Consider the following 21,075-nt stretch of genomic DNA (forward strand, 5'->3'; position numbering starts at 1 on the left):
TGGAGCAAAGTGATGCTCGGAGGATAAGGTGATCTGTGCACCATTACCCCTGTCACTGCTACGATTTCCTGATGTGTGTTCCACCCAAGTTAGTGAAATACAAGGAAGACTTTGCATCAAAACAGATGGGAAGGGGCCGAAGAAGGGGAGAGGGGACTCAGCAAGATGAAGGTAGATTTGTCCTCAGCAGGGTCTCGACTTGTGTTTCCTCTGAGCAGACCCAGAAACTGCCCCATGAGGGCAGCGGCTGCAGTGTAATCACGTGGCTGAGAGAGGGTTTTGAACCATTGTTTCTGGAGCTCACTTTCTTACAAAGCTCTGGGAAAGCAGGTTGGCTTTAGGGTAGACTGAACCCACTGAGTCTTCTCCCTTTGTCTGGGATTCTCTTGGCTTCGCTCCTTGTCTTTAGCTGGAATTGTCCGGGGGTCAGAAGTACCATGTCCTCCTCAGTTCACTCTGTCCCAGTGACCACCAGCCACACCAGAGGAGGAAGCTTCCTTTCTAGGCCCGCCCACAAACCTCTCCACATGACTTTTTATTTCTAATTCATTTTTATTTGTTTAGTTGCTAAGTCATGTCCAACTCTTTTGCAACACCACAGACTCTAACCTGCCAGGCTCCTTTGTCCATGGAGTTTTCCAGGCAAGAATACTAGAGTGGGTTGCCATTTCCTCCCCCAGGAGATCTTCCCAACCCAGGGATCAAACCTGGGTCTCGTGCATTGCAGGCAGATCCTTTACTGCCTGAGCCACCAGGGGAACCTGTAACTGCCCTACACCTTCTATGATGAGGCCCTTGGCCCTGTTTAAACCACTGAGACTCCTTCTATCCAGAGATGATACCCGAGCTGGGCCCGGCTGGCCCCACATGGGGAGACTGGTCACTTTGCCTATAGTGGTTTAAACAGAAGAGTCAAGATCATGCCCAGGGTCACCATGATGGGCAAGCATGCTGAGAGGTGGCTTCTGAACCTCTTAGAAGGCCCCAAGGTCTCTGTCATTTGAACTTATACAGCTCCAAGTCTTTATTTTCATATACTGCTGGACTAAATGCAAGAGACACTTGAGTTTTGTTGAGTTCAGAATCCTACTTGGTCTGAATGAACAGAACTGTCCTTTTGTTGTTGTTGTTTAGTCGCTAAGTTGTGTTCAACTCTTTGCGAACCCATGGACAGCAGCACGCCAGGCTTCCCTGTCCCTCACCATCTCCCGTAGTTCACCCAAATTCCTGTCCACTGAATTGGTGATGCCATCCAACCATCTCTTCCTCTGCCGCCCTCTTGCCTTCAATCTTTCCCAGCATCAGGGTCTTTTCCAACAGCATCAGGGACCATTCACATCAGGCGGCCAAAGTATTGGAGTATTTAGCTTCAGTGTCAGTCCTTCCAATGAGTATTCAGGGTTGATTTCCCTAAAGATTGACTGGGTTGATCTCCTTGTGGTCTAAGGGGCTCTCAAGAGTACTTGCCCTTTTGAATAGCAAGTACATTTTGAAATAGGGTGTTATCTAGGCTCCAGTTTTTATATGATAGAGCTAAACTACTCATCTAGAATCCACAGTTTCAACACACAAAATGAGGTTTTATTGATTGGTTGATGAAAATATTGTGACCAGAGGCTCAGAGGAACCTAACTCTGTATTTTCCCTGGGAAAAATTGTTCATTATTCACGAATTCAGTGTTTGTGGTCACTTTGCAGTGCATAACTACTGTGAATATTGAGAATCAACTATGTGTATGTGCACATTTTTGTGTATTCACTAGTTAACACAATATTTCTTTGTATCAAATTTATTTAGAAGAAAAAAAATTCCCTGGTGGCTCAGTGATGAAGAATCTGCTTGCCAATGCAGGAGACCTGTGTTTGATTCCTGGACGAGGAAGATCCCCTGGAGAAGGAAATGGCAACCCACTCCAGTATTCTTGCCTGGAAAATCCCCTGGACAGAGGAGCCTGGAGGGCTATAGTCCACAGGGTGACCACAGGGTGATCGCAAAAGAGTTGGACATGACTTAGTGACTAAAAGCAACAATAGTTGCAGCAGGCCCCTTTATCTTGGTCAAAACTGATACGGATATTTTTCAAGTCTCTTTTCTGTACCGATCAAGCTTCTGCATGTTGACCTTTGAGGCAGATATTACCATTTTGGTAACACAAGATACAGATGACTGAATAATTACGTAAACTCTGGGCAGCTGCATTTCCTAACACACGTGGGCCTCCTCTCAAGGGGCCAGGACAGTACTTTTAGTGCAACAATTCTGAGAAGTTTTATACAAATAGCACTCTCTTTGAAGAATTTCTCCTGTTTAATGGGAGCTAAGGGGTATCATTAACTCGAACACTTGATTTGGAATCAGACATTAGAGATTTTAGAAACTGAGGGATTTGAAATATCAAACTACCTCCTAGGATTTAGACCCGAACAAGAAAAAGCTTCAAAATAAAACAACATAAAAATCATTAAATTATTATCATCCAAATTTAGAAACATGTAATGAATATTCATTTTTCTTTTTTCTTATCTGGAGGCTATGTAATCCCAGTCAGGGATTTTTCCTTGAATATGAGAGAATAGAAAAACAAGTGTCTAGGAATGAAGGCTCCTTGTGACCTTTTCCCTAGGCGCCCCACGTGATGTTTGGGGACTTCTATTAAATTGACGAGAACGATTCACATTGAGGACAGCATGAGAATGAAGCATGAAATTATGGGGGGAAAAGCAAGAGAGATTCAGTCTTTAGAGAACTGCTATGCCTTCCCCCCCACCCAAATTTTAACTTTTTACTTTGTATTGGGATATAGCCAATTAACAACGTTGTAGTAATTTCAGGAGGACAGTGAAGGGACTCAGCCGTATGTATACATGTTTCCATTCTCCCCCAAACCCCCCTCCCATCTAGGCTGGTGCATAATATTGAGCAGGGTTCCATGTGCTATGCAGTAGGTTTTTGTTGGTTATCCATTTAAAATACAGTCGTGTGTACATGGCCTTCCCAGAGTCCCTGACTATCTCTTCCCCGGCAGCCATGTTTGTTTTCTATGTCTCCTTCTGTTTTGTCCATAAGTTCATTTGTATCATTTCTTTTTAGATTCCACATATAAAGGCTGTCATATGCTATTTCTCCTTCTCTGTCTGACTTACTTCACTCAATACGAGACTCTCTAGGTCCATGCATGTTGCTGTAAATGACACTATTTCATTTTTAATGGCTGAGTAATATTCCATTGTAGATATATACCATGTCTTCTTTATCCATTCCTCTGTCTTTGAATTGTTAATGTGTTGTGCATGCTAAGTTACTTCTCTCATGTCCAACTCTTTGTAACCCATGGACTGTAGCCCGCCAGGCTCCTCTGTCCATGGGATTCTCTGGGCAAGAATACTGGAGTGGGTGGCCATGCCCTCCTCCGGGGAATCTTCTCAACCCAGGAATTGAACCCAGGTCTCCCCATTGCAGGTGGATTCTTTACCATCTGAGCCACCAGGAAAGCGCTGACCCATAGTTACTTATGCCTAATTATGGTTGATCTTTTTATATTAGAGTTGATGTGTGACTTGTGTCTTACCTCTACCTGTGGTTATTCAGAATCTTCATCTTTGTTTCGTCAAATGATGACTAGTCTTCGTCATTTTCTGTAACTCTCACCATTTCTGTTCCCATTTACAGCCACACTAGTCGGTACAAAACCAGAAGTCAGAGATCCAGTTTAGCATTTCTGTTCTCCGTGAAGCATCTGTGCAGTGCCCCTGATAGCCGTAATGAGAGGGAATCTCCAAGGCTCCTCATTTCTTGCTCTAGGGAGAGCTATGCCTTGCCCTGAAGATGACAGGCAAGTGTATGACAGTTACTCACAAACCCTTTCTGCTACGAGGTTCTCATCTTTATCCTGCTCTCTTTTTGATGGTTCTTTTCTCTTTCCCACTGTTAACTAACTGGTCCTCTGGCTGCATCAGTTGGAGTTATAAATGCCCCTTTTGTTTAAAAAAAAAAAAGCCTCTCAACTGGGGCTTTGCGGTTTGAGGATTTCTTTCTTACGGTGGTGTGTGTTACCCCGACAGATTCCCACTCCTGGGGTTCGTGAGTCAAGTGGAGGTGCAGATGGGCCAGCATTTGGCACACATCCTCCTCTAACTCATTTATAACATGTCCTGATTTCGTTTGTCTGTCCTTAGCAGAGTCAGCGGAGAGTTGGTTGGGTTAATCTTGCGTGCATGCATGCTAAGTCGAGTGTTCCTTTGCGACCCTATGGACTGTAGCCCACCAGGCTCCTCTGTCCATGGGATTCTCCAGGCAAGAATACTGGAGTGGGTTGCCATGCCCTCCTCCGGGGGATCTTTCCAACCCAGGGATTGAACCTGCGTCTCTTTTGTCTCCTGCATTGGCAGGTGGGTTCTTTACCACTAGCGCCACCTGAGAAGCCAGGGTTAATCCTGCTCTGCGGCCTATTAGCAAGTGGCCAGGCCTGATCCTGTTACTCTCAGGAAGTGGCGGTGCTGGGTGATGAGACACCTGGAGGGTCTCACTGACCTGTCTTGTCCGGTTGCCCCGTTCAGGACACCTTTTCAGCCTGGCCCGTTGCTCCAGGGTGATGACAGCTCAGATACAGTTCTTGTTCACAAATTCTTTAAATCAGCTGAAGTAAATTCCAGACTTACTGCTAGAAGTGAGAGCGCATTCGTGATCTCACTGAACCTGAGAAGATCCTGAACACGTGGTGAGGAGGCAATAATCCCTCACTTGTACTTGCGATGTGTTTGGTCCTGTCTTTAAGCAGACTCTTCGAGATCAACTTTGGGTCTTGCTAATCAGTTTATTTGAAAATTTGCTTTAGTTATTGATTTAATGAAACTGATGGGAAGTTTATTTTTTTGCATGCAAGTATAAATCATGTTGGATTATTTTTTTCTTTATCAGAATGCGTCAGAGAGAGACAAGATTTGGCATACTCTGCGCCCATGTTTGCATAGACACAATAGGGTTAAATCTGTCTAAAAGATCATTTGATGTGATTCTCCATGTGTGCATGCTAAATCATTTCAGTCTGATTCTTTATGACCCCCTGGACTGTAGCCCGCCAGGTTCCTCTGTCCATGGGGATTCTCTAGGCAAGAATACTAGAGTGGGTTGCCATGCCCTTCTCCAGGGGGTCTTCCCTACTCAGGGATTGAACCCACGTCTCTTATGTCTCCTGCATTGGCAGGTGTAGTCTTTACACTAGGGCCATCTGGTAAACCCTGTGATTCTCAGTAGCCAGCTTCTATTAACTATTATTCAGTTTGAATCTGGAAATTCCTGTATGGAACTGATGGGATGGTCAGTCATTTCAAAAGACACATGCATGTAAACATTGATGACCATATTTTTCCCCCTGGTGTAAACCCCTTAGTACAACACCATGCTAATTTTTGTTTGTTTGTTTTGTTTTGATATTGCAAGGCCATGAAGGAGACGAGGTGGCCCATGCCCTGAAACGCCTTGAGCTCCATCATGCTAATTTTGGATTAAAGTCATTAGCTGTGATGGAGAAAACCTGGCACTGTGGATTTAATGGTTAGGACTCTGTCAGTGAAGGATACTTATCTGGGCCCGGGGCGCAGGAAACTCAAAAGGGGAAGCTCCGGTTCCCACACTGAATTGCTTGCCAAGCCCTTGGTCAATCTTGGCAGGCTGCCACCTCTGTCCTGCCCTGGTCTGACCCCTGGAGGCTGTGAGTGCTGGCACCCGCTGAGTGCTAGACGGCGGGCATGGCCAGAGGCCAGAGCCATCTAAGACGTCAGTCAACTCGAGACACAAGGTAAATCTCTTTCACGTGAATCAACATGATTTGTAGTTGGTGCAGGTACTTTTTAGCAGAAACCCTTTGCCCTTCAATACCTTTTAGTTCAAATTTTTAGAATTCTCCAGGCAAGAATACTGGAGTGGGTTGCCATTTCCTCCTCCAGGGCATCTTCCTGACCTAGGGATCGAACCCATGTCTCTCATGTCTCCTGCATTGCCCAGGCAGGTTCTTCACCACTAGCGCCAACTGGGAATCCCCAGGTAAGGCTCACAGACCTTTTTAATGTCTGAACTCTCCTTTTTGGATGGTACATTTTCTTCTTCTTTTTTTAAATAGACCTTGTCAGTCCTCAGCCTTGGACAGATTATGTTCATGGAGTTCTCTAGTGTGAGATGTTAACATATTCCATTTTTCTTTTTTAAAAAATTGTTTTACTTCTTATGCAATTTAAAGGTTACTTTCTATTTTCAGTTATTACAGAATATTGACTGTATCCTCCATGTGGTATAAGCCTAGCTTGCACCCACTAGCTTGTACCTCCCACTTCCCCACCTCTATTTGCTCCTCTCACCCCTACTGGTAACCACTAGTTTGTTCTCTTTGTGAGCCTGCTTCTTTTTTTTTTTTTGGTCATATTCACTAGTTTGTTGCATTTTTTTCAGGTATTTCATTTTTCTTGAATGTTGCATCCAGGTCTGGACACATTTACAAGAGAGACAGGAGTATTTTTTAGATTTTCCCTCCTTGCAAAGGGAATGACATAGAGATAGAATCTCACAAATAGCTTGTGGTTTTCCAAATCCCCCAGGAGGAGGCCATTAGGGTTTTTTTTTTTTTTTTAAATATGGAACGCTTCACGAATTTGCGTGTCATCCTTGCGCAGGGGCCATGCTAATCTTCTCTGTATCGTTCCAATTTTAGTATATGTGCTGCCGAAGCGAGCACGCCATTAGGGTTTTAATGAATGGAACCTGTCTTGCTCCAACCCATCCGAGATGATCAAAAGGCTCACTCAGAAAAGCACAAGGGGCTTTCCTGGTGGTCCAATGGCTAAGGCTCCGTGCTCCCAATGCAGGGGGTTGGGGTTTGATCCCTAGTCAGGGAACTAGATCCCACAGGCTGCAACTAAGAGTCTGCATGCTGCAACTAAAGATCCCACGTGCTGCAACTAAAGACTTGGTGCAGCCAAATAAATAAATATAAAAAAAAGAAAAACAGAAGGTCAGCTTGGGTGATTCCCTACTTCAATAAAAGGAGCACAGTTTCTTCTCTTCCTTCTTTTCTCTGTTCACAGCCTTCTCCTTCCCTTTGAGTTAGGGTCTGATCTGTGTCTGATGTTCTCGTGGCTTTTAGGTTACTTTAGGAGCTAATGTGAGAGGGGAAATTGGTAGCAAATAGTGATGGGCAACTACCTTCTTTACATTTCTCCATAGAAAATTGGAGACTCCCAGCAGAAGGAACTGCCAGGGTGACTTTTATCTGCAATGTTGCCCCCTATGACTATTTCCCTGCCCTCCCTGCAGGAGCATGGAGTATATCGATCCTTTCCAGAATGTGCTAGAAAGATGCTCCCACACATCGGTGCAGAGATTACTAGCATGAGTCTTAGGGCAGGCAGCCCTGGGTCTGAGTCTCATGTCTACCGGATACTTGTCACCCAGTATCCCAAGACAAGCCTCTGAGCCTCATGAAGCTTTAATATGTAATGTCTTTATAATGTGAATGATGACTCTCTTCTTATAGGTGGCTGTGAAGATTCAATGAAATGATTGCATATAGCACTTAGCACAGGGAAAACTCTGGGACATGCTAATTGTGCGTAGCCCTCTGCTCCATGCAGTACAATTGTCTGGCTTCCCTTTTGCAACATAGAGTGGTTTTCTAAAGCTGATTTGCAAAATATTGAGTCCACTGTTTTGGGACCAGGAATATGGGTTTTTTTCTGTTTGCTATTAGTCACTAGTAGTGGGAGCTGTTGTTAACTGGCCAAAGAGAACTTTGGGCATAGATCATTCCAGTCTAACTCAAAGCGTAGTGGAATGACAAATGAATAATTAAACTGTGGATTTAATTGCAATCAGATTTTTATAATTGTAACTCTATCCTGGGATAGTCATCTCTTAACATTTTTAATAAATTTGCTCAACTGTAGGTCCTGCAAAAATAGAATATACAGGAAGGTCTTAGGTTATCAATTTGTAGAAGTAAGTGCAGTTCAAATGGGATTTCTTTTAGAAGATAATTCATGTTCATGCTCACAAATTTAACTGCTAATTTCAGCAAATGAATGTTAAGAAAACAGATTTTAATAAGCTTCTACAAAGTCAAAGAAAATCTATGGAGCCTATTTGCCTAAGGAGCAAAGGAGTTCTGAATAACTGGATTTATTTCTAAGGAGAAAAAAAATTAGAAAGACACAAGAAACTGCTTGCTTTGGATCCAGTGAAACTGAGACAGGAGGAAGAGAACAAGCTCATGCAAGAAAAAGATGAAATAAAAACGTGAACATGGCAAAAAAAGGAAACTGGGTCAGACTCTTAAGCAACATGACTGTGGTGACAAAGCCTTGGAAGAATAAGGTCAGACTAGCCAAAGCTGCTCACAAAACACACTCGTAGAAGACAGAAAGGAGCAAGAAAGGGCCAAAGAAAATGTCACTTCTCTTCTTTATTAGCCTGGGATGAACAGCTAGTAACAAGCCATCAAAAGAATGAAGATGTTTGATGCTCCTTTAAAAAAAAACCTCCATACTTGAAAAGAAGAAGAAGAACAGGAAATAGGAACAGAAGAAACATAAATTTGGAGGGTGGAGGACAGCAGTGTGGTGGATGATGTTTTAAATGGGTTGAGGGTATTAAAGTCAGAATGCTTGGTGTACTTGTATTTCAAGGCATGAAAATGAAGTTGCCAGTGTCATTTCAAGAATGAATTTGTGCAGTTAGGGCGGAACCCCCAAACTATAAAGAGCTGTCACAACTAAACATACCCATACACGTTGGCATGTGCACGCACACACACACACGGATTTAGGCAATGACCCCTAAGGAAGAGTCTCCAAATAAATCAACAAGCATATTGAATAAAATAATGCATAGGGTAAACTTTTTCATACTTAAAATGAGCATCTCCATCTGGTCAAGACAGATGCAGAGGGACTGGCTTAGAGATCAAGAGGACTTACTGGGTACAATATCTTTGGTTTCAGAGAGACCCTGTAACTGTCCAAAATCATCAGGCAGCTAAGCAAGCTGACCAGCCCAGCTACCGTCTGTGTTAGTTCTGGGCTGAACCGTTTTCATGCATTCTGGACTCTATGTCTGAGTTTCCTACTTTTTCCCAGTATAATTTTATAGAAGAATGTATTTGGAGACAGATTGGACAACAATTTACCTCTATTATGAAAGGTATTGGAATCTTTGGTGAGATTTGAAATGAATTTTGATTTGACAGTATTTTTATTGACTCTCAATAGTAACCTGAAAACCAGCCCACAGTTTTCATAGGTTTGAAATAAAGTAGTACTTTTTACTACTTGTGTTTATAGGTATTTATTCTTTGAAAAGACAAATAGGACCAAATGTTTAAGAATATTTAATGATGTATCCTGAGGTTTTTTTTTTTTTTTTTTTATCCTGAGGTTTTTTAATGCTTTCACCGAGCATTTCCTCAGGTTTCTTATGGAGAAACCTGCTATTAAATAATATTGTTCTTACTCATGCTTATCAGTGAAAATTGTGTGATCTTTCCTCTATGTGAAGGGATCAGGGAGAGCAAAACTGGTATGGTCTTCATTTTCAGAAAGGCTATGGGGGTGGAGCTTTCCCACGTAGTCCAGTGGTTAAGAATCTGCCTGCCAGTGCAGGGGACATGTGTTTGACCCTTGGTCTAGAAATATCCCCCATGTCCTGGGGCAGCTAAGCCTGTGTGCCATGACTAATGAGCCTGTGCTCTGGAGCCCAGGAGCTGCAACTTCTGAAGACTGTGCACCCTAGAGCCTGTGCTCTGTAACAAGAGGAGCCACTGCAATGAGAAGCCCACGCACTGCAACTAGAGAGTAGCCGCCCTTATGCAACTAGAGAAAACCTGCATGGGTGGCAGCAAAGACCCAGCACAACTGAAACTAAAAATAAATGAATAAATAAATCTTTAATGAAAGGTCTGGGGTCCTCTTGACCTACAATATGACTACAGGATCTATTATGCATGCAGATATGCATCAAATAATTTCTGAGTTTCTGCTAAATGCAAGAGAATATGCACCCCTTTTCCCTCAAAATGAGTGGGAGCTCATTTACCATGGAGCCATATTGTAACGCTAATACTGCATATTGTGACCTGGATATCATGGTGCTTAGTACATGCTGGAGGACTTGAACACTTAGCATTTACTTGACTCTATGTTAAGCTCTGGTTCCCACCCTTTCAATTTTCTGCAGAAGACCAAGAAGAAAGCTCAGATGGGGCGGGGACAGAGGAAGAGCTGCTACCAGAGTAGAAGAGGCATTTACTTGAACCACATCTAACAAACCAGAAAAATAAAGGCAAGTGTTTTCCTGCCTGAAGCACCTCACTTTTATCTGCCTGAAGTTTATTCGAGAACATAGATGTTTAACTCATTGTTCAGGCTGCTTAGCTCTTCAGTTTCTAAATGCCACCATGTGCACCTGGACATTCAAAACAGCCAATGGATGGGCCTGAAGGGGATGCAGTTTCATCTTCCTTGGTCACTGCCCAGCTCATGCATGGAGAAAAGTGCTTAGAGCTTTGTCGTTGGCATCATTAGACGTTCTTCTTTCTCTTTGCTGCTGAGATGGCTTGTAAAGAGAAGTTTTGCTGGCCAAAGTGATATGGGCTGCAACGGGTCTCAGTTGTGGCAGGCAGGATCTTCAATCTTTGTTGTGGCATGTGGGAATCTTTAGTTGCAGCACGTAGGATTTTTTTTTTTTTTTTTAGTTGTGACGTGCAAACTCCTGGTTGTGGCATGTGGGATCTCGTTCCCTGACCAGAGATCAAACCTGGGCCCCCCGCATTGGTAGCATGGAATCTTAGCCACTGGACCACCAAGGGAGTCCCCTACTTTACCTTTCTGAATCTGCCCTGGGGCAGTGTCAGTGCAGACAAGCAGTAAGACCTGAGATCCTTGGTTTGTGTACTTTTAGGGCTTGTGTGAAAATACTCCCTCTCAATGTGCTCATTCTCTGAGGAAGCTTGTATGAGCCAGATAAGAAAGGATTAGGAAGTTCCTTCTTTCCTCCCCACCCCATCATGGCTGATGGTTTAATACCCAGCTAAAGGTTCCAGTTTGCTAAGGGTCCCAGGGAAGATGAGAGTGAAAGTCATTCCTATGAGATGTCAAGAGTAGCTGAATCTGGCCTCACATCAGCGTTCCTCAGAGTTAAATGTGCCAGGAATCATATTGGCAATTAACATTGATGGAAAGCATCACTTGGTCATGCTCTGGAAAAAGAGGTGAAATATATATTTTTGGTATGGGTTTCCCAGATGGCTCAGTGAGTAAAGAATCCACCTGCCAATGCAGGAGACACAGGAGACATGAGTTCAATTCCTGGGTCAGGAAGATCCCTTGGAGGAGGGAATGCCAACCCACTCCAGTGTTCTTGCCTGAAAAATCCCATAGACAGAGGAGCCTAGTGGGCTCCAGTCCAAAGGATAACAAAGAGTTGAACACAACTGAGCATAGCACAGTCATATATTTTTAGTAGAGAAAGGAGGGCTTCACCAGCCACAGTTGGCACATGAACAGATCTGCTAGCAGCTGGAGCTGTGATCTGAATGTTACTCACTGAGACAAAAGGAAGTTAAATTCCTAGCTGCAGACACAGCCGTGCCCTCCCCAGGGGCTGCCTGTTTAAGAGCCATTTTTGGCTTCTTCTTTCCTGACACTCAAGTGTGAGTGGGTCTCTCTGGGCTCGCAGGTGTGAAACACTTTCCCTTTTCAAGTCTTTGGACATTTTCTCCTTTGGGGAGTTACTTGGGCTGTGATGTATCTGGAGGGCTCAATTAGGTGGCTGAGCTGAGGAGTACACTTTTTCTGTTGAGAAGAACTCAGGCAGCTCAGAGCACTGACACTTTCAAATTTTTGACTCTACATTAAATAAGTATTGACTTTTGGAGATGGGTTAAATTGCTCAGTGTCTTGAAAAGCATCCACTAAATGGACAGATGGCAAATTAATTTGTATCTCTTTTTGAATATTTAAATTATTTCCTACTTGTAGAGCCTGTTTTGAAGTTAGACTCATATGGAGTTCTCTTCATGGTCTCAGGACTGGATTTTCAGACAGTGTTTCCAATGTTGATTTTATTTTGCCAATGCAGGCAGGCACAATTGGAATTCTCCTTACTTCAGTTTTCATGTGCCTTTACTTTGTGAAAACAGATGCTGAAATATTTCATCCAGGCTGCTTGTATCAACCTATAACCATGAAGTGAAGGATGAAAATTTCAATTCTTATTTTACTGATGCTAAAGAAAGATTAGAACATTCTTATTTGAAGACAAACTATCTGTTGTTGTTTAGTGGCTAAGTTGTGTCTGACTCTTTTGTGACCCCATGGACTGTAGCTTGCCAGGTTCCTCTGTGCAGGAGATTCTCCAGGCAAGAATACTGGAGTGGGTTGCCATTTCCATCTCCAGGGGATCTTCCTGACCCAGGGGTCAAACCCGCGTCTCCTGCATTGGTAGGCAGATTCTTTATACCACTGAACCACGTGGGAAGCTCCAACTCTCTCTTAGTGTACCGTGAATGTGTCCTTGTATGATTTGGTATAGGCCATCTGAAATTTTCCAAGAACTCAGGTTATCTAGGTCAATGGTCAAATTGCAGAGCTTGGTAGAATGCTGCTGGGTAAGGTTCTGCCCTATTCCTTTTGTATGTAAATGATTGTTTACACAAGAAAGGGGTTGTGGTCCGCTCTGCTCTTTCCTTGTAGCTTTCTTGGGTCCCCAGACTGTAGGGGCAAAATTGACTTCGCAGTTAAAGAATCTAGGACTAAGAGAAGCAAGTGATATGGGGTTTCTGACCAATGAGACACATTGTCAACACCCACAGGCCCACAGGAGTAGACATCATTGCTATGGTGCGCTAATGATGTCATTTGTCATACAGAGCTATGCGAGCCAGCTGAGAGCTCAAAAGTCAGTCTTAAATGGGAGAGAATGGGCAGAGTTGGCCAGGAATTCTCACGCTCAGCTCACTTCCATCCTCGGCTTCCCTGTTCTTCTAGAAACCAGAAGAAATAGCAGTGAGTCTTTTTCTTAACCCAGTTTCTGTATGTGCATTCACACGTGTGCACGTGTGCATGTAGGTTGCAGCATGATGGCCAGTCTTAGGTGTTCAAGGAGTGAATGACAAATCCAAGTTCAGTAATCTGGGGCTTGATCGCTCAGCCAACCTTACCGTTCTTAGCTGTGTCAATGTCAGGTCGGTCTCTGTCCCCATCTCTGTCTCTCTGTCTTACACACATGTGCACACACACCTGGAGAAAAACGGCAGCTCCACAGGAGGAAGTGAAGCAGGTCACAATCGGCAACACACACCTGCACAGTAGCTGGACTCTGACTGGCTCTACTTTTTCTCTGGGGACAGCAGGCAACATACAATCCTGGGCATTTCTGCAGACCTCAAGAGTTCTGTAATAAACCACGGGCTTTCATCTCTGAGTGCCTGAGTGGTTCTGCAGAGCCCTGGCCTGGCTTCCCAGGCAGGTGTGGATGGGAACCCTGCCCTGTCCTCACTCCTTCTCCCGTCTACACGGGCTGGAGAACAGAGGAGGGTTTCTGCCCATCTGGTTTTCTCCAGGCTGAGGGCTCACGGGTAAGGTCCTTTCCCAGTTAGTGTAACCACACGGAAACCCCTAGGGAGCCTCTCAACGCAAACTCTTGCCATGTGGGCAGGGCACCTGCCATACCACAAATTCCTCATCTGCAGCCACCTTGCCATTTCCCACCATGAACAGTATGTTCTGCAGCCTCACGCCCCACCTAATTTGTTTTGCATTTAGAATATTCTTGGACGTGTCCATATAATGAGAAGAAAACGCTGTGTATCGAAGCAGAGTCTTGTCTCCACATGCAGCTCTTCCGCTGGCAGAAGTCACAGGGATGCTGATGAAATCTGAGTGTTGATGTCCTGTGGTGGGGGACGGTCTCCTCTGTGCTGAGACACGGTTTCTTTTTGTTAGCTCCGCCATCTTTATTAATATTAATAGGAATAATGAGAAAGAGGGAGGCTGGCTTCTGGCAGCATCCAGAATTAACGGAGAGGCTGGGTGGATGGTTGAGGAGTTAAGATTCACTGGGACAGTGAATGGACCACATCCTTTTGGGACCCTCTTAAGAGGCATTTTGTTCTAGGTCTAAATGAGGAATTTGGTGAATTTCTTCCACCCTGTAGTTTTATCACTAATGGGGAACTTCTCACAGCTGAAGCCCTAGTTTGCTAGAGACGCTAGCTTATGATGGTTTTACAGCTGGTGTGTATTTGTGTGCGTTTGTGTGTTTAGTTAGGTATTTGGATCTATGGTCAACAGCCAGCTTAATCAGGATTTATTCATCATGAGAACATTTGCTGCAAGGATCCATTGTTAAATGCATATCTATAAGCATTTCATAATTTTAATGTCTTAATGACTGTCTCACCCACCATATGAGATGCTTTAAAGGGAAATACAGTGAAGGGAAGTGGGGGCAGAGTCAGGGAACTTTCATTGCAGAAGAGAAATTTTCATGCTGAGGGAAAGTCAATCAAAAGTGGTAGATGATGTATCTCCTACTGATTTCATTCCCCCTGGAAGTTTCTCTAATTTTTGCTGCTTGTTCAAGCATTGAATGTCACTATGTCAAATCCCCCTACTGTTCCCAGGGATGTTTGTGACTCTGAGAGGGGGTGAGACACCTGTCCCCAGGCAGGCGACTTTCAAAGGCAGTCTGGGGGTGGGGCAGCCAGGGGTCCTATACAGTTTCTCAAGAACTGCCAGCTTTCAATTCCGTCAAGCAATTGCTGTGCCAGGGAGATCATGGCTGGTAGCAGGAGAGACTCAGATGTGGTCCAAGCAGCTGGAGGCCATACTGCTTGTATTAATACTTAGACGGTGTCTAACTAGCACTTGGGCTTACCAGGTGGCTCAGTGGTAAAGAATCCACCTGCAATACTAGGAGACTTGGGTTCGATCCCTGGGTCGGGAAGATTCCCCTAGAAAAAGGCATGGCAACCCACTCCAGTATTCTTCCCTGAGAAACGTCAAGGACAGAGGAGACTGGCGGGCTACAGTCCATGGTGTGGCAGAGAGTCGGATACGACTGAAGCGACTTAGTGTGTGCATAAGCAAGGGAGCCTCTAGGCTGCGTGGCGCAGGGCAGGGGGCCCCCCGGCTCACACGCTGGAAGACCCGGGCTTAGGTCCACGTGCTGACGTCAGCAGTGGTGGGACCTGGCTGACAAAATACATAGGATGGGTGAACAAGAGTGCATCCAGCACAGGGAGGGCGAGGGTTCCCCCGGGAGGACCCCGTCTGGAGACTGAATCGGTTCTGTGTGCTGCACTGGCAGAGCGGTAGAGACAAGTTGAAACACACCCAGAGGATGGTGTGCAGGGCTGGCAGGGGATGTGAAACCACATGACACCAGGAGCTCCTGGAGGACTGAGGCCCTGGCCTGAAGGCGTGTTTCGGGGGAAGGCGTGATGATCTGTAGCGCTGTCATGAGGAAGAGGAATCAGTTTCTTTTGATGAGGCCCTTTTGGTGAGATCTGGGATCTTGGCAGAAGCCTCGGAGATATACGTCTTAGTTGCCCATAGGGAAGATCTTTCTAACAGTTGCAAAAATGTCTGAAGTGACTTTTGTTGTTGTTCAATTGTTCAGTCCAAGACTCTCTGCAAATCCATGGACTGCAGCACACCAGGCTTCCCATCTTCACCATCTCCTGGAGTTTGCTCAAGCTCATGTCCATTGACTGTTATTGTCCACTGACCATCCAAGGGGCTTTAGATGATTGTTATTGGGGATAATCATACCAGATTCTGCAATCGACACAACCATCTTGACGTTACGGAAACTTTCATGTAGTGTTGCCATGAATTTTCACCATGGCCATTGTGATAAGCCTTTTAGGAGAGAATCAACACTAATTGATTTTTTGGCAACACTAGAACATAACAAATGATTTTAATCCTATTTATTAAACTTTCTTCTGTTTTGAACTGAGTATGAAATAGATGCCTTTGGTCCATTCCACTACCCCCCCACCCCCATCCCAGGCCTCCTCCTGACTCAGAGCTCTTCCCTGACCCAGGTCCCATTCCTGAGAGATCTGTGGGACCCCCACCCCACCCCCCATCGCTTGTGCCTTTTGATTTGCTTGAAGATGGAGATAAGGTGATATTGACGATCAGTGATGGGCCTCTGGGGTAGAGCTGGGGTGAGAGTTGAAAACACTGATTCACGTCTTTGAATTCTGGAGTGGCTGGTTTTTTCTACCGTTACCCAAAAGGCTCAATTATAATATTATACTCCACATGTCAAGATGTCCATGTGTCAAAATGGCCTGATCGGAATGTTGTTCTTACAACTAGCTGGACACATGCTACTCAAGTATGTTACACAGGGAACTCAAGCATCATAGGGCTGGTTGAACATGGTTATTTGAAAGATATTTTGTCATTCTAAAATTGTGTGCTCTGACTCAAGAGTTCCCTGCCGCACCAGCCTAGGACAAAGTTTTCACCATCTGCTGCATAAAAATAAGAACAATGAACTTCATTTTGTCTAAGGCTGAACTTATTCAATTTTAAGGACTTTATTCTAAGATAAGGGTCTTTATTTTCTTTTTGTTATTGTTGTTGTTATTCTTCTTTTGTTTTTAGATGGTGATAGGAGGTGGCATTTAAAAATGTCAATGGACAAGATAAATAGCCTGTCTCACCATTACATTTTTTTTTTCCTTTTACTGATACGTAAAATCTCAAAGTCTGGGAGCCCTGATTTAAGTCCAGTCTTTGGAACCTTGTTTATTCAATTGTTAAATGGGCATAGATGCCTGGGTTCCCTATCAACATTGTTGTAAAGTCTTATATTGGCTACTGTTCTTCCCAGACACAAGAGTCATATAACTTTGTATGATAATGGGTTGGTCAAAAACTTTGTTTAAACGAACTATTTGGTCAACCCAATAAAAATGCCCTGATCCCTGGGTGTATGCAGTTGTAATATTGCTCCTCCTCCCCCAGTTTTTCCTTGACTAGAATTTCCTTCTCAGCTTCCAGTAGCGCAAATGAACGCAGTGCTGCAGTTTGCTGTGTTCTTTCAGAAACCGTAAGACAAGATTTCTGCCAGGGCACCCAGAGCAAGACGGGAGCGCCTGGGGCAGCCAGCCCAGGCCCTTCTGTGCAACATGGAATGGGGGAGGTGGTAGTGCCGTGGGGGTTGGGAGGAGCGTTCCAGAAGGTGCGAGAGGAGTGGTCCCGTCTGTCCCAAGGTAGATGTGAACTTGTGGCGTGTTTACCAGGGCAGGGCTTCCAGCCAGGTATGAGGAACCAATGGTGTCAAGGAAACCATGCCTACACTGATGAAATCATGCATCTCCGGTGATGCTAAACCTTTCCAGGCGATTCTCATCTATGGCCAAGAGGACTATCCTCTTGGCTCTGAAACTTTGAGATTAACAAGGTTATTGCTCATTTGTGCTGATATCTAGCAAATGAAGCAAAGTCCCTTCAGTTTTCAAGGACTCATCAGTATAGGTGGGAGGGATTTTCCTAAGTGCTTGCTCTAGGGTACCAGCTGGCTGTACCTGATCTCCATTTTTTGGTCTTAATATTTCAGTAGGGAATTAGTAACTTCCCTGGTGGCTCAGAGGTAAAGAATCCACCTGCCGATGCAGGAGATGCAGGTTCGATCCCTGGGTCAGGAAGATTCCCTGGAGAAGGGAATGGCTACCCACTGCAGTATTCTTGCCTGGAGAGCCCCATGGACAGAGGAGCCTGGGAGGCTACAGGGTTGCCAAGAGATGGACATGACTTAGCAACTTAGCACACATGCAGGGGATTAATAACATATTAAGGTGAAAGGTTCAGCTTCTGAAGAAATTCTTGCCTTGTTTAATGATGTTCAGAGCAGTAGTGTTGCTGGTGGTGGGAAGGTAGAAACAACTTAGTGTCCATTAATGGGCTCCTCCCCACCAACACATCTGCAGTGGCATGAGATAGAATACCGGGAACCCAATCTCTTAAGTATTATCATATCACATGCAAAGTGTAATGTGGCCTGAAAAAAAAGCAAGTTAGAGAATAACTTCCCCCATAGGGAATGAGACAGTTTAAGTGGCTATTTAAAACACACAGTACAACTTGTTACTTACTGTTACAGCTATTTTCCTGTTTCTGGATACCTATACATGTGGTCCAAGCGTCACAGCAGGGCCACGTAGAGGGGATCTTTGGGGAAGGAGAGGAATGGAATTGGAGAGAAATCCAAAGAGGATGTTTCCATAGTGTTTTGGTGCCTTTACAAAAAATAACTGAAGCACATATGAAAATGATTATAAAAATTCCAGGTTGCAGGTACATGCATATTTATACATTCTTTGTTCTTTATTGAAGTTATATCTTTTTTTTAAATTTTTTGAAGATTTTTTTAAAGTGGACCATTTAAAAAATCTTTATTGAATTTGTTGCAATGTTATTTCTGTTTTATGGTTTTTGGCCACCTGGCATGTGGGATCCTAGCTCCCTGACCAGGGATTGAACCTGTACCCTCTGCTTTGGAAGGTGCAGTCAGTCTTAACCGCTGGACTGCCAGGGAAGTCCCAGAAGTTATATGCTTTTTAAAATTCCACCATGTAATGACTAGAAAAAAATTAGCCTCTAGATTTTTTTTTTTCCATTTATTTTTATTCATTGGAGGCTAATTATTTTACAATATTGTAGTGGTTTTTGCCATACATTGACATGAATCAGCCATAAGATGCCCTTGGCTTCAGGTCTTAAGATGGCATTAAGGCCGTTGGTCTTCCACTTGCTGTGCTTGTGACCTTTAGTTGTTAGACCTTTTGGGGCCCCACCTGTGAAATGAGGACGGCACAGTGCCTGGGGCGTGGTGAGCACACCGTGGAGGCTGGCCGTTGTTATCGGCATCCTCCAGCTGAGATGATAGAGACTGATTCTTCCTTGTCGGCCTTTGGAACCCGGCTCAGGTGTCATTTCCCTTTGGTGGTTTCCCAACCACCTCAGCCAGGTGCTCCTATACTACTTCATTTTACCTGCAGGATACCCTGCGTGCATCATCGTCTAATAATGATGATTCATGTTTACTGAGTATTTACTACGTGCCAGGCACTCTTCTAAGCATCTTGCATGCTTACAGATTCTCTCTCTTAATTCTCTCATCTCGAGTTTTATATCATTTCTAATTTCCATTTTACACTCTAGTGTTTTTTTTGTTGTTGTTAATTTTTATTGGAGTAGAGTTGATTTACAATGTTGTGTTAGTTTCTGGTGTTTGACAAAGTGAATCAGTTACACATATACATATATCCACCCTTTTTTAGATTCTTTTCCCATATAGATTGTTACAGAGTATTGAGTAGAGTTCCCTATGCTATACAGTAGGTCCATATTAGCTGTCTGTTTTGTGTATATATATATCAATCCCAGTCTCCCAGTTTATCCCCCTCTAATACTCCCTGGTAACCATAAATTTGTTTACTACATCTATCACTATTTCTGTTTTGTAAATAAGTTCATTTTTAAAAATGATTCCACATGTAAGTGATGTCATATGATATTTGTCTTCTTCTGTCTGACTTCACTCAGTAATGACAATCTCCAGGCCCATCCATGTTGCTGCAAATGGCATTATTTCATTCTTTTTTGTGACTAATAGTCCATTGATTATGGTGCCACACTTCTTTATCCATTCCTCTGCTGATGGACATGTAGGTTGCTTCCATGTCCTGACTATTGTAAATAGTGCTGCAGTGAACATGGGGTGCAGTGAACATGGGGTGCATGTATCTTTTCAAATTATGGCTTTCTCTGGGTATAGGCCCAGGAGTGGGATTGCAGGGTCATATGCTAGCTCTAGTTTTAGTTTTTTAGGGAACCTCTTACTGTTCTCCATATACATTCTAGTTTAGAATGACCTGTTAGTGTGTCTCCCCTAATAATAGGTGGTGGGTTTCTGGAACCTAGGCATTGTGATTGATGAAGCTTTGTGCCCTTCAAGCTTGGCACAGTGATAGAGAAAAGAGATCACTCCGAATGCTTCCTGGCCCATGTTAATTATAGCTCTTAGATGGTTGTCTATGGAATGACTGCTTCCTGCTCCTCTCCACTGGAATAGCACCTGCTAGGAGGGAAGGGCTATCTCTTTTGTGTCCTGGGGCCTCTGCTGGATGGGGCCTGGTGCTCAGTACATCTTTGATGAATGGATGGAGTCAGGAGAGGCTGAGAGTGGGAGGAGTGGGTTATTGAAAGCCAACTCAATACTCAAGTTCACAGCTGCTACTGATAAAGACCTTGACTAATGTCTTCAGGCCAATATTCTGGGGGCTTGTGAGCCTCTGTAACTTGGAGCTTCGCACGGCTGATAAGTGACTCTTCTAGAAGGAATCTTGCTCAGTGGGCAAAACCTTCTGTGGCCAGCGTCAGTCCAGACCCTCTTCCTCATTAGGGTGGTTCACAACTTATACTCTTTCTCAGTCTCTTTTTTTGGTGTGTGTGTTTTATCCCCCATGCTGGATCTTAGTTTCCTGACGAGGAATTGAACCTGTGCCCCTGCAATATAAGTGCGGAGTCTTAACCACTGGACCGCCAGGGAAGTTTCGATTTACTCGATTGACTCATGATCACCTCATTAAAAATACAGACATTATGCCCTCCCTGCCCCCACACTATAAATACACCCATGCATACCCTGAATCAGAATTTCTGGGGTGAAGCCCAGGAGGGCATGTGTCAGGCCACTCAGTTGATTTCCGATGTCCTTAATTTATAGGTAGGGAGTTCCTGACATCCTACCTTTCAGGTGGAGAAAATGGATCAGGTGCTGAAAGCAAAGAGATGGATTTTTTTTCCCTTGGTACAAAACCATACGTTTTCTCTCTCCCTTTTATTCTTGCTCATGTCTATTCTCTTTCTTGCTGTCTTTATTGAATCATTCTTACCTGAATCTTAAGAGACAAATGGACACAGCCTGAAACAGGCAAAGGTGAACTCAGGACTCAGTTGTGACCAGAGACAGCCCAGTGACTTGAGTCCTCTCAGCCCTTGGCATGC

The 21,075-nt window shown here is 44.1% G+C and overlaps 1 long non-coding RNA gene and 1 other non-coding gene across 5 annotated transcripts in view; one reads left to right on the forward strand and one right to left on the reverse strand.

Annotated features, from left to right (window-relative positions):
- The window catches only part of LOC122686838, a 127,111-nt gene that overhangs the window by 7,424 nt on the left and 98,612 nt on the right, over positions 1–21,075 (forward strand). The window lies entirely within an intron of this gene.
- Positions 6,622–6,728, reverse strand: LOC122687190. The gene has a single exon (XR_006339082.1). It is a non-coding gene; the product is annotated as a U6 spliceosomal RNA (small nuclear RNA).

The sequence above is a fragment of the Cervus elaphus genome, chromosome 30 (genome assembly GCF_910594005.1).
Source record: "Cervus elaphus chromosome 30, mCerEla1.1, whole genome shotgun sequence".
NCBI lineage: Eukaryota > Metazoa > Chordata > Mammalia > Artiodactyla > Cervidae > Cervus > Cervus elaphus.